General features: G+C 44.0%; 1 pseudogene; it reads left to right on the top strand.

Moving 5' to 3' along the window:
- The first annotated feature begins 3,519 nt into the window (after nt 1-3,519).
- LOC111468577 lies at nt 3,520-10,242 on the top strand (annotated as a pseudogene).
- Nucleotides 10,243-11,573: the final 1,331 nt, after the last annotated feature.

The following is an 11,573-nucleotide window of genomic DNA, read 5'->3' as shown; positions in this document are numbered from 1 at the left end:
ATAGAAACTTTACCATTGCATGAACTAGTGGAGAAAAAAGGGAAGAAAGCCTAAGCGAGCGAGACAAGAAGGAATTAAGGAGCTATTCCCTAAGTGACAGTAGCATCGATCGAACATTCGGACATTGTACTCCTCCTTATAAGGACTGGGAGACAAAGAGTCACATTCCCAGATAAACAGACAGTCTCGGAAGATATCCACCATGGAAGGTCTCCTATAAGCCAGTTCCAGGATAACCAGACAGTCTCAGAAGATATATCAACCATGGAAGGTCTCCTGTAAGCCAGAAGGTCCTACTAAGTGGTCTAAGTTGCCTTGAATGGTTAAATGGGAAAGAAAGCTTGAATTTGCATATAATGCCTTTGTTCGGACGGACCGGACTCTTGACTTGGCAACTGAAGGAGCAAAGACGAAGACAGAGTTGTAAGTGAAAGAATAGTGAAACCCGAGTGAAAGAAACAAACTCACTGATAGAGCTTTACCTTGTCTTTGAAGGAAAAAATAGCGAGAGGAGGGAAAAAAGAATTATTGGTCTTTACAGTCAAAAGAGTGAAAGAAGGTTCAGGAGAAGATCAAGAATGATTCCTTCTTACAGAAGAGTGAAAGAGTTCAATCCTCAAAAATAGCCAAAAAAAATAGGGTAAAGCATCAATTTTAATAAAAAAAATAAGGGAGAGATACACTTTTTAATCATCAAAATAGGGAGAGGATAGGATCATGCTCATTTTTTGAGTCTTTACAGTCGAGTTCCAGAGGGAAAGAAGGTCAAATGGACTCTTTTATCCCAAAAATAGGGTAAAGATACACTTTTTCATCCTCAAAATCAGGGAGAGATAGAATGAATCTTGAGGATTTACTAACAGTGAACGATCATTGATTCTTCTTTCGTCTTCCTTCCTTCTTAAGTAACCAATAGGGAGAGGGAAGATGTTCATATTCCTTGTTCAAGAGCTACTTCACCTATTTACCTCGTTTCATCAGGTCAGGGAATATCTATCGGTTCAGGTTCATGAGTTCAGTTCGTTCAGTTTCATCTTGTCTTGCTTTTCCTATTTATTTACTTATTATTCTTTCACTGTAAACTCGAATAGTCGTTTTCGCTTTCTTCTTTCCTTCCTAATTCATTTATTCTTTCACTGTTCCGTTTCATTCTTCTTTCATTTCTTCTTTCTTTCTGGTTCAGTAGCTAATTCATTTCCTCTTTCCTTCCAGTTCAGTCTCTCTCTTAAGGGAGCGCCGGTCAGTGTCCTTTTGCCTCTGAGTCGTAAGCACTCGCTGCCCAAGAAGAAGTAGAAAGTCGGTCTTAACTCCTGCCCTAAGAAGCAGGGCCCACTCCATCCAAAGCTTCAACTAGCACTCCGGCTGGCTAAGCAGGTTCAACCCCCAACTCCAAAGGCTGGTTCAACTCCTGCTTGATCAGATGCAAAAGTTGTATATTCTGGTTCCCCAGGATTTCAACAACCTTGATGCCCAAAGTTTGAGATTGACCGTCTGCTTCTTCCTAATCATTGGCTCTTCAAGCTGGAGCAGGAATTATCACGGTCGACTAATGTGAGAATTAGTGAGTTAGGAGTTGTGCCTTAATCTTCCGAAGTTCAGGTCTCTCCACTTATGTTATGGCATAACCGATCCTCAACGTTAGCAAGCCTTGCTATTCGGATGAAAAGAATGTCTGTCATCCTAATGAAAGCCGGATTCCTTCTCTCAAGGTTTGTTTACCTATCATGTCACTCAAAGATGAATCCTAAAGAAGAAGGAAAAACGTCAGCCCTGCACTTTTGGCGGAAGAGGAAGGCAAATAATAAAGTCAAAGCTGGAAAACCAAAGTGAGGCTTAACTTATTTAGGTAGGAGTGGGGCGTAGCAATTAGCCAGTCTAACCTAGCCATTTAGATAATCATTCCTAATCTATTCTTATAATTCTATTCTTCGCAAATTCCAATCAAATGTTAACAGTTAAGCTGTCACACCTCTTGCTTGCTTGACTGATTAAGGTTCAGCTTTTAGTTGATACGATACCTCTTTAAGACAAGACCGGATTTTTCACATGCAGTTGGTGTAGTGAGAGACCCTTCCCCCAAGACTGGAATCAGGAAGAGCGGATCTTGTCACTTCTTAACTTTTCTTTTGATACCAACAGGCAATACAACACTTTAACTGCATTTGTGGTGACAGCAATCTCGCACGGACCACCAAGCTCATGTGTCCCCAGGTTTTTTCCCTCTACAACATCGCAACTTCGCACATGCATAGGTGATAGTGAGATCCTGGGCCAAAGACAATACTTTCTTTTTCAGCCCAACTCTATCTCAATGCCCTCTTGGCAAGATAAGCCATCAGTCAGCTGTCCAATGGTTGGATCACAGTCAACTTCCCAATTTGCGTATCCCTCAAGCCCTCATGCTCTCAGCCTATGGGTCATTATAAACCATGCCAGAAAGATGACTTTCCTGCCGCTCACTTTGCAAAGACACTGCAACTGAGCACTCAACCCTCTCTGAATCATTCATGTTATGAGTCGTCAGGATATGTAAATTGTAAATCCTGACTTTCAAAAGTAAGCAAGCGCTAAAAAAAAGTCAACCATGCCCTCGCTTAGCCCTCACTTCAATGGGCTAATCAATGCGCTACGCTGGCAAAAGGGAATGGCGAACAACCGAACCCTTGCTAAGACCATTTCCACTTTGTTCTCAACAGTTCTAACCCCCTGAAGGAGACAAGCTACCTTTAGCTCCACCTTATTCTCAAAAAAGACTAGCAATTTGTTAGCAGCGCCACCACTCGGTCACGTATGGGGCACGCCCCTGTACATCTTACTTTCTTTAGGTCTCTGTCTCCTCAAATTCAGCCTAGCTCAATGCTAGATAGCTCTTCCTCAACTTACACTACTGACCATCACATCAATTTGCTATGGTCGAGTTTGTTCAACCTTAGACGAATGTGGTACTTGACTTCTGTCTATTCCCATGACACCCTAACTTCTTTGCCCGCCAATTCTGGTTTAGGCAAGGTATGCCTAGTCCTCCCCTATTCAGCCGTAACAAAGACCCCTATTCAGTCAGAGAGCAATTCCCTCCGCCATACTTCTTTTTCAGTTCTGTCTAGCATTGGACTTCTTACGGACCAACATCATAGCTCCTTCATACCTCCCCTTCCTTCTTCCACTCCCGCCTTTAGGTCTTGGTGAAGGTTTGGGAAAGTTTGATCCATGGATAACTATCTGAGCGGAATTGCTCCTCTTCGCCCGCCCGCCTGCAAGCAGTTCTTCTCGAGCTGCCACTTCCTCGAACCCGTTCTGCCCTTTCCCGAGAGCCATCTTCAGGTAACCCACTCTACCTTCTTGACCTACCCCTCATCCTTTTCTCTCAAATATTGACTGCAATCTCTCTTTCCTCAGGCACTCGTCAGCAACTCCGCTTGGAAGCTGATTCCGAAGAAACGTAAGATGCAGGAGTAGGAGGAGACATCGTCCAGGTCAAAAATTCCTCTATTCAGCCAAGGTTGTAAACATCAGAGAATCATGGTTCCCGCTTCTTCTATACCAGCCACACTTTCTGTCCCTTCGTCTGGTCCAGCTTCTTGCACTCACTGCCAACTTGCTCGCAGCACCTCTGCCTCTGTCTTGCCATCTACCACAACCGCCGGTGGAGACGAAGAAATGTCTGTTGACAGACAAGAAGAGGGTGTCAAATCTATATTACCAGAGCATGAACTAGTACTGGTGGAAGAAGTATGCCGCGGTGGTGTACCTTTTTCTTTCAGAACCTCGCCTTTTATTTTTCTCTGATTCGTCGTTGTTCCTGTTATTTATTGTTGCTATGTGTGCTTGCTTGTGGGAGTCTCTTTCTTTTTTATGTGCTGTCACGCTCCCTTCCCATCTATGGCCGAAAGGGCAAGTCCTTGACTCTATTCTCGATCGAACGGGCAAGCGGCTTGGCTTGAAAAGTCAACTCCAACAATTTCTTTGTTCTCAACACTTGATGTTAATTAATCAAAGATCTTTTGCAAGAGGGTTGGCTAGAGGTAGTTAGCCGTTACGCTACGGGATTATTCCTATCCCTAGCCCACTGTCTTTAGGTAAATTCGATCGATCAGATGCAGAAACCAAGGCAAGGTCGGATGGTTGTCCCTGATTCTCAACAGAATCCGATAGAGAAGAAAGAATTGAAGTCCCATTGTCTTATTAATTTCATTGGATGCCTTTCTCCCCTACCCCAATCCCTAGCTAGCTGCAATCCAAACCACGCCTATTTGGGGATCTTCTCCTCCTACTCTTTCAGTCCAAGGAAGACATCTAATATTAAAGAGAAAGAGGCCTGAGAAGCATTCTACCGATCAAGGTCAAAGAAGCTAATTCTGATTGAAGAAAATAGTGTAAGCCAACTCATCAAGGGAAAGGGGCACTAATGGAAGAGTCAAATGCCTCGATTTTATATATATATCCGGAATGGAAAGACATTGCATTGGAGACGGACGATTGACAGGACGAAGCAAAAAGCCCACATACATGTACCAAGGTTTGTCAAAGCATAGTGCCTACTCAAGGTATATACATTGCTCTAAGATTAGGTTGGAGTCAATTTTCGAAAAGAGCTTGGAGACTAACCTAGCTGCAACAGATATTGTTCAGGTCTTACCTGAGAGAGAATATTGTAACGGCACTGGTTGAACCTACTGTTTAGCCTGAGGCTCTTTGAAGTTGCTGCGGTTGAAGTGGAGTCTGCTCCGAAAGGGTCTACTTTTCTTTCTAACCGGGATAGCAGGGTTGAAGCCCTTTGTTAGAACTGCAAAATCCATGTATTTATGTGGATGTGATTAACTTATTGGGGAGGAAAAGAGAAGCAAGCTACCTCGCATCCTTTTTTCTATTTTGACCACTACGAGTTGATGTAAGGGGGAACCCTCTTTGAACTAGGTGCCCTCGAAGGATATGATTCTAACTGTCGATTAGCAGGGTTGCATGCACAAATTCGTATTAGGAACGCATGGCTAGATCGATCGGTCGGTCTTCTTTGTAAGTAAGGGCTACGAAAATTCCACTTATCACGCCTCTCTTTTACTGCCGCTTGGGCGCACACTAGATGAACTGAAGAATCTAATTACTGATTTTTGAGAAAAAACCCTTAAGCCAGTACCGACAGGGTGGTGAGAGTGAATCTATCTAACCCGAGTTTCACGGAGTTGTGCCATCTTCACGTCGAGATCTTCCTATCCTAGTTCTCCATACATAAAGTGACTGGTTCTTCCTTTAGCCTTTTGGATATCTTTCTCAATGATCAACCAAGTTGAAATACAGATCTCATCACACCACTTGTAGTAACGCTTCGGCAGGTTGGCAGAGTTGCTTTCAGGTGTAGGAAAGTTAGGGGAACCTAGTTAACCAACGACATTTCCTTATCATAGTTGGTGGATGTCTTGGTTGAGGCGGAGGATCCCTATAGACCAAACCCAGAATCCAATTTGACCCTTGGACCGGAGGATTCGAGCAGCTTTCATTCTCTTTCTCCCAACGAGTTAGCAGACTCAACTGATTGAGAAGTATTACTTAAATGGAAATCATGGCCCTTGACGAAAACAGTTTTGAAAAAGAGTTTAACGACAGAACTAGAATACCTGTAATGCTGGTAGTATTCCCTTACTGATCGGAAGGAACGGTTCCCTTACTCGCTTCCTAATGAACTCTAGAACGAAGGCATAGATTCTATACCAAGTCTTTCCTATTCTTTCTCAGGAGCTGCACATTCATATGACTCTATAAGAGCTCTTGAGAGCGCCTAGCATCCGCTACAGGAAGAGAAAGAGAAAAGAAAGCGATAGGCCCCTACTTCTATTACTACTAGTTCAAGCGCAATCACAAAGAAGGTAAGAATAGGAAAAAAAGGAATCCGCTGCTATGGAATCTGCTGTTATAAAGGTTCAGAGGCTTCCTGTCCCCGGAGGGTGTAAGTCGTCTTTCTCTTACTGTTGAAGAAAGCGAGGAGTACTAAACTGATATAAGACTCCTACTTTTGGCTCTATATTTGCGGGCACCTTTTAGGTTCTGTAGAAAGTGAATTCCTAGGGGATCAGATGACTTTCCAATTCCAAGAGAGCCCTACGTGGAATCGGCCGATAAAAGAAACCTTTGCGCAAAGAGAAAGAATTCGATCTCGAAAGAAGGGTTGGTGGGCTGTTTGTTTATGTTTAAGCCTCCCTATCATTTAAAGGCAGATAGAGGAAAGGCGAGCGACTATAGCTTCATTCTTCATCTTCCTCTCGCTACCAGATGAGTGAACTCTACCCGCGCTGGATGGGATTGGATTCAATCCACCCTTAGGCCTTGGAGGAGCATATATTGAGATAGGATTGGAATGCCCGCCGGGTTGCATTAGGAGAATAGGTAGGCCAGCGACACATCATCAGGAATGGATGAAATCAACGGATTCCCCCTCCTGGCTGGGTGAGTGGAAGACATTGAGAAGGGCTTCACATCCCTTACAGGGCTTTGAGGTTGATTGAAAGTAGCACTCCGAGGATTCCTGGAAAAACAGAACGCCTTGAGGCGGAGGATTGTACTTGGAAATGGAAGGTCCCCCTCACACTCTACTCTATTTAGAATTAGGGGCTTGCCTCTTTCTTTCTTTCTTTCTCTACCGCCTGTGTCTATCTCCTGTCAAGTGTGCTCCCTGCCACGCTACTCTCACAGGAACTGTAACTATGTGACTAACAACAATACCAATTCGTGCATTAGTGGTTCAAGTGCAGTGCCCAGAAACGGTTCAAAGATCTATGGCGACATCAATTTCCCAAGAGATCTATGGGAGGGAAGTATATTCCAAATAATCATCAAGTCAGTTAAGTGGCCTTAGTTTCATAACCTAAAGCACCGATCTTCTTATCAACAACAGAAGCAAGCAATCCTATGAGAGTTTCTTGGGTTCTCATCTATAATTGACGTGGTTGGGTATGTATACTTAGGATTCTCTCTGGAGACATGGCTCTCGTATGTCCACAGGGTTACAACTCTCGTTTTGCTTCGCATCATAGAATTGGTATTATGCATTAATCTTCCAAGCTTCTCAATGGTTTTTTTATTAATTAACATTTACACTGGGGCTACCCATCATATGACGAGCAATCCGGCAGCATTTGTCTCATCCTCACCGTACCAAGGCAAAAGTGTCGTCTTCACCGGTGACCCCACCCCACTCTCTATTTCAGACATTGGTAGATCTCTTTCTTTATCATTTCGTTCTGGCAATGTTCTTCATCTCAATGATGCTATGTTGGTTCCTAAAATCAGTCTCTCAAAAAATGGGATCGGTTGGACAACTTTGTGATGATCGCCAAAGCTATCCCATCTTGACTCCGACTTCCTCTGTGTAAGGATCTACACACGCATAATGTCATAGCTCTAGGGTGCCGCCCCAACCCATATATGCTTTATACCTGAATGCATCATTCTCCTCTTCTTTCTTTGTGGCTTCTTCATAACAAAGAGCTTCCTGATCTTTGGCAACTATAGGTCTGATTGTTGGTTGTTAAGTCTTCGACTACATTGAAGAAACTATCACGCCTGAAATTTCTTCCTGCATTTGCTAGTTCTTCATTCTCTTCTTGGTTTAGCAGCCAGCTGGCCAAACACGGGCAAGACCTACTCCAATCTTCTTCTTGTTTCAATTCCCTCTGCCCTTTTGCATTCTGATGTATGGGGCCCCCCGTGCCTTCTCTCTCTGGTTATCGCATTCCTTTCTTACTTAGAACTAATTCATAGGGGTTGTTAGTTTGAAGCTCGTTTATGGATGATAGATGTATTTTGTTATAAAAAAAGAATGAATTAAGCACAAATCTTACTATTACTAGATAGGGGTCAGTGCTTTTGGGCTTTTTTTGTTAAAGCTAAGGTTGCAAATGGATTCTTTTGTCATCGGATTCCAGTTTTGGACTAAGATGGGGGAGTCTCATCAGCTTTCTCTAAGTTTACAGCCACTCATGGAATTGATTATCAGTTCCCCTGCCCATATACCTATAAAATGGGGTTGCAGAAAGGAAAGGAAGCATAGACACATATCATGGATACGACTCTTGCTCTGATCTTTGACAGTCGTGTCCCCCCTATCTAGTAAGGTAAGTGGCCCTATGTTAGTTGGGGGCCTTTTCTTTCCATCCTTTTCCACCTGATTATGCTTTCCCATCAACTGCCTTCCTCTGTGCTTGGCAATATTACTCGAGATCTGTGTCTGTTTGGATCGCCACCTGATTATGAAAGTCTTATACTAATTTTTGATGCTATACTCATATACCTGCCCTAGTACGTCAGATGCACCTCGTGCAGCAAACTTCTGTTTCTTAAAGAGGCATGCCTGGGCTCAGAAAGGCTTTCGATGTTTTGATACTTCTTCTCGTTCTCGCCGTCCCTCTTTCTTACCTTCCATGAGCACGAGTTCTACTATTCCCCCTGATTTTAGGCCTATTGGATCAGCATCTTCTGGATCTTCTTCACTAGTGGTTTTTCCTGCACCTCCCGTGCGGGGAGTCAGAGTCCGAAGGGTCGCAGCCCTCTATTGAGCAGCCAACACTTGCACCTCGCTCTTCTAATAATCTAATCAATTAAGCCAGTATCTTTCTCATCTTCTAGTAACGACCAGTTGCCTACGGATTCCCCTTCATCCTCTATCGCAGCGGAGACATCTCCATCTCGGCGCTTGAATGGGTTTCCCCGACCAGCAAAGGAAAAGTTCTTTCCGTAAATCGGGCCCGGGACATTCAACAATGTGACTGACCCCAATGTTATGCCCTTTATCTATCCCCAAGCACGGATCCCCTATTTCTTTTTTGATAGGAAAGCCCGCCTCGAGGAAAAATCTGTGTCCAGGAAGGCTATGTAAATTAGGGTCTTTAAGTCCTCACCCAGCACCTATGAGTTCAATCAACATATGTTTCAAAAAGCATTTTGAAGCCATATAGCCATTTCAGCCTGACTCCCCATTTTCTCTTAAATCAAGTTATGAAAAAACGGGAGTAATATGGAATGACTCTATTCCTGTGAGCTGTAGAGTTAGTTATCCCTTATCATCCCTGGTATTCCATTCCTCCTCTCTATGAGATGTGGGATTGATCCTGCTCTTTCTACATCCTTTTGTATGATAAGGCATGCCTACCTATCTTTTATCCAGTCTTTGCTCCACTATCAACTACCGGAATGGTTATTTTGCCTGCACCGCTTTCCTCTCCTGCTGCAAGAGCTCGTTCGCCAAGTCTGAACTCCCACTTTCTCATCTATGACGGCTCTCTTCGATGCTAGCAACCGCATTTGACCCTTTGTCTACGCTTCTTTCAATTTCCTTACATTCTCTCTTCAAGAGAGATTTGACCTTTACTTAGAGAGGGGCTGCGGTACCACACTCTTCCGTGCTCGTAGGTTGACTTCCCTATGCATCCCAACTAAGGTGTCACAAACGTGCACTTCCCTTATGCATCCAGCCGCTTCACTAACTAATGTGAATAGGTTATAAGGGTGGGTTGGTTATATACTCTTCAGCGCGTTCCTTCTTCGAACCTTTTGGTATGTATTGCCCCCTAAAGATCAGATCCACCGGACGAGAAACTCAATTCTGCACTGCAGCTGAGTCATCGGACTTATCCACCAAGGGATTCCTTGAATTTCTATGGATTGCGTTGGAGGAAATCTACCAAAGCTAGGCAGATAGATGGACTCCTTCCCTGCTGCTAAGGGAGAGCAAGAAAATCAGGAAGAAGAATGTAATCAGCGCCCCCTTTCTTTTGGGTATGCAGGTACTAAGTCCTCTCACTACCAACCAGCGAACATCATCTGGCTGGGTCTTGGCCGGTATCAACAACAAGAAAAAAAACAAGCAAATAGAAACAGCAACTAACTATGGCTCTTGGCACAGACAACGTCCTAGGCGTAGGGGAGATCGGAGCAAGAGGGAATGCCTAGATGATGTTTTTCTTCCTGGGCAGCTGTAAGTAGATCGAGAGGTCCTTCTGCCCCTTGTCCCCGAATAAGGGTCATATGTTCTCATAAAAGGTTGCTCCAATCTGACCTAGCTGGCGAGCGATCCCAGTTCGCAACAGAGAACAAGACAGGAAGAGAGCGTACCTTTGTTCGCTTCTTCTCCACCAAGCACAGAAGTTTAAGGATAATTGCAGGTCGGTGGCTACCTAAGGAAACTCCAATTCGATCCGCCCCCGGCTGGGAGGCATCTACCTCATCCCGATCACTAGGAGAGGTTCACCATGATGAGGGTACTTCTTTTTTGTTCCCTTCCGGAAAGAATGAAATGCATTGGGGACCATCCTCTTGTTGCGGCATGCTCCTGAGATTGACGGATTCGTTGGGGGCCTTAGGCCCTACTTAGTTGACTGACAATGACAAAGGCTTACGAAACTAAGAAGAACCTTTTGAATTGAATCTGAAGTAGTCTATTAGTGGTGCGAAGCAGCTTTTCACCTTTTCAGTAGGGGAGCGAAAGGTTAGACCTAAGAAAGTCAACGAACAGCGGTTCTTCTATGTAGGTATGGCGTTCCCCCTTGACTCTCCTAATAGCTAAGTGACTTCGTAACCTTTGCGTAGCGTAGTAGAATGAAGGCTACGCACCGACGCTCTCTTATCTATTAGCCTAAGCGTCTTCACTAACTCGCTCGCTTACTATACAATAACAATACAATTAGTAGGGTATAGTAGGCTAACTCTGCCGCTGACTTCTATTAATCTAATGTAAGGCTAAGTAGCGCCTTTTCCTTTAGGTCCAATGTAGCGTTGACAAAGAAGAACAGACGGTGAAAAGACAGCGAATCTTTTCCTCTTGATCTGAGGTACGAAGAGAAAGATCTCTTTTTTATGACTTCCACTTATCGATCCCGGCCCGGAAAAGTGACCGACCAGGACCCTATTGATGAATGAAAGAAAGGGTTTATGAGCCCTAGCCCTGTAAGCCCACACCTGTGTAGAGTAGATCGTTCAACACCTGCGGCACAAACCCAGTTTTGACCTATTGGTCCTAGTATCATAGGCGACCGAACGGCCGCCCCCTAATTACTAGACCAACCCGCGATAATAATTCCATAAACACCTAGCGAAGATATGGCAAACAAATAAAGTAGCCCTATGTTCGGATCTGACAATACCATACCATAATCAAAAGGTACAACGGCCCGAGCGACCAGACTTAACATAAATGTAGCCACTGGAGCCATTCTAAAAAGGGAGAAATTAGCACTACTTGGTGAAAGAGGTTCTTTTATCATCAATTTCAAACCATCTGCTAGAGGTTGTAACAATCCGAACGATCCCACTACATCAGGACCCTTTCGACATTGCACAAAAGCCATTACTTTACGTTCAGCTAGTACTAAAAAGGCTACTCCTAGTAGAAGTGGTATAATTATTCCAAGTATTTCAGCTGGAACTGCTATGTACGTTTTCGATTTTCTATTCACTCTAGATCTGGCCTGGGCGACCCAATCATGATATTAATGGATCAGACCTTTTCTCAAAAAACACCGGATCCCGAGAAGAGTTGAAGATGGTGCAAGATCGAATCCTCTTACCTTACTTTGAATGGAAGCTTA

The sequence above is a fragment of the Cucurbita maxima genome, unplaced genomic scaffold, assembly GCF_002738345.1.
Source record: "Cucurbita maxima cultivar Rimu unplaced genomic scaffold, Cmax_1.0 Cma_Scf00037, whole genome shotgun sequence".
NCBI lineage: Eukaryota > Viridiplantae > Streptophyta > Magnoliopsida > Cucurbitales > Cucurbitaceae > Cucurbita > Cucurbita maxima.
Note: the sequence above shows the minus strand (reverse complement) of the source record. Positions and strands in the feature narration are given on the sequence as shown.